The sequence below is a fragment of the Neolamprologus brichardi genome, chromosome 8, assembly GCF_056152115.1.
Source record: "Neolamprologus brichardi isolate AB-2024 chromosome 8, ASM5615211v1, whole genome shotgun sequence".
In the NCBI taxonomy this organism is placed as follows: domain Eukaryota; kingdom Metazoa; phylum Chordata; class Actinopteri; order Cichliformes; family Cichlidae; genus Neolamprologus; species Neolamprologus brichardi.
This window is the reverse complement of record NC_142111.1, coordinates 27,779,363-27,781,249: the sequence shown is the minus strand read 5'-3', so window position 1 is coordinate 27,781,249 and position 1,887 is coordinate 27,779,363. Positions and strand designations below refer to the sequence as shown.

Here is a 1,887-nt window from a genome sequence, read left to right as displayed (position 1 = left end):
GTCAATGCAAGAGTCAGATGATCAAGCACTTTCCAGTAGAATTTTGATGCCTACTTTCAACACTGTATAATAAAGGAGCAAGAAATTCCATTAACTTTTCTTTGCAACTGGAGCCAGAATCTAGCACTGTTGGAGCACACCAAGCAGCTCAGGCTGTAGCCTTTGGGATCAGTTACTTGATAGAAGTGAAACAAATCATTTAAAAATTGAATTACAATCAAATGCACAGAACACTCAGCTTTATTAAAGTCTTTATTCCATATCCAAAAGGCTTCTTGAAAGCAGATATATGCTCTTCAGTTTCACCTGCAAGATTAAGAAGAAATAACAGTCAATTAAAAGGTCTTTTAGTCATTAATACTTCACTGCATGCAAGTTACCTCATTAGACTTTTATCCCTTGCAATCCACTCGCACTTCTTGGGTACTGTGGCAGTACAGGACTCAGAGGATGGTGGCCCAAGACATTAATAGAATATTTGGAGTGAGAAAGTACTTCTCTTCCTCACTGGTAGCCAGTTCCAGTCTGGACAAGATGGGACGAAGGCAATGAAGGTACCTGAGGGGGCAGCGCAACCATACCTAGTGGCACCTCATAAGTAGACCAGGCATTGAAGTCAGGGAAGGGACGTGGTGGCATCCAGTTCCATGGGTGGTTAAGGAAAGAAGAACTTACTGCAGGATAATTTTGATAAGGAATGCCACCAAGGAATGAATAACCATTAGACCATGTTGGGCGAACCTCTCCAATGGGGCCAACAGGAGCAAAGGACCAGCCTCCTGGAGAGCTGCTAGGGCCAACCCATCCTCCACTGGAGCTCCCAGGGCCAAAGGACCAGCCTCCTGGGCCAACTGCTACCCCAGTGGAGCTCCCAGGGATAAAAGACCAATGTCCTGCAGAGCTGCCAATCCCTCCTCCACTGGTGCTCCCAGGGCTGAAGGACCAACTTCCTGCAGAGCTGCTAATCCTTCCTCCACTGGTGCTCCCTACGGGGCCAGAGGACCAACCCCCTGGAGAACTGCCAGGGCCAACTGCTACCCCAGTGGAGCTCCCAGAGCTAAAAGACCAACTTCCTGCAGAACTGCTAATTCCTCCCCCAGTGGAGCTCCCAGGGCTGAAGGACCAACTTCCTGCAGAGCTGCCAGGGCCAATCCCTCCGGCAGTGGAGCCAGCAGATCCAGGACCAACACCACCTCCACTGGAGCTGCCAGAGCCAAAGGACCAGCAACAGCTAACTTCCCCTCAAGCAGAACCATTATGTTCAGGGCCAGAATCAAGTTCTGCATTTAGCTTGCAACTTGGAAGCGTTTTACCTATCTACTGAACAGTTAGGAGCAAATGAGTGTAACCCTCCGAGGGGAACAGGTTGTCAACCTAATCTTATATTGTTTATATGCTGCCTGCTTTTTCTTGTCTTTCTTTTTTCAGACAGTCAATATGTCAAAATTTTCAGGTTAGTATTGTGGAACTTTGACTTAAAATGAAATATTAAGCTGAAATATTGGGATAAATTGAAAATCTAAGATAAGATAAAAATGTACTTTTAAAAAACATTTCTGACTTATACTTTTGTTTCTCAGTGCAGGAAACAAGGTTCCATAGATATGACCTATGATTCTGAACATACAATTCTTATGTTTTAAACACTTAAACTTAATTTAGATTATGTTTCAAAAACCAACATTTTAAGTCCTTCCAGGCATTTCAGATGGCTGTGGAGTTGCAAGACTTGCTTTTTGAACATTTTGTTCAGAGGGTTACACCAACAAAGATGAAGCGACAGTCCAAACACTGGACTGTTGAATTAAAACATGAACACAGAGGTTAATTATGTAAAAAAATGAATATTCAATATAGCACTGAGTTTGCATTGAAAATATACCTCAT

General features: G+C 43.8%; 1 pseudogene; it reads right to left on the bottom strand.

Moving 5' to 3' along the window:
- Nucleotides 1–384: 384 nt before the first annotated feature.
- On the bottom strand, nt 385–1,887 carry LOC148101870 (uncharacterized; annotated as a pseudogene).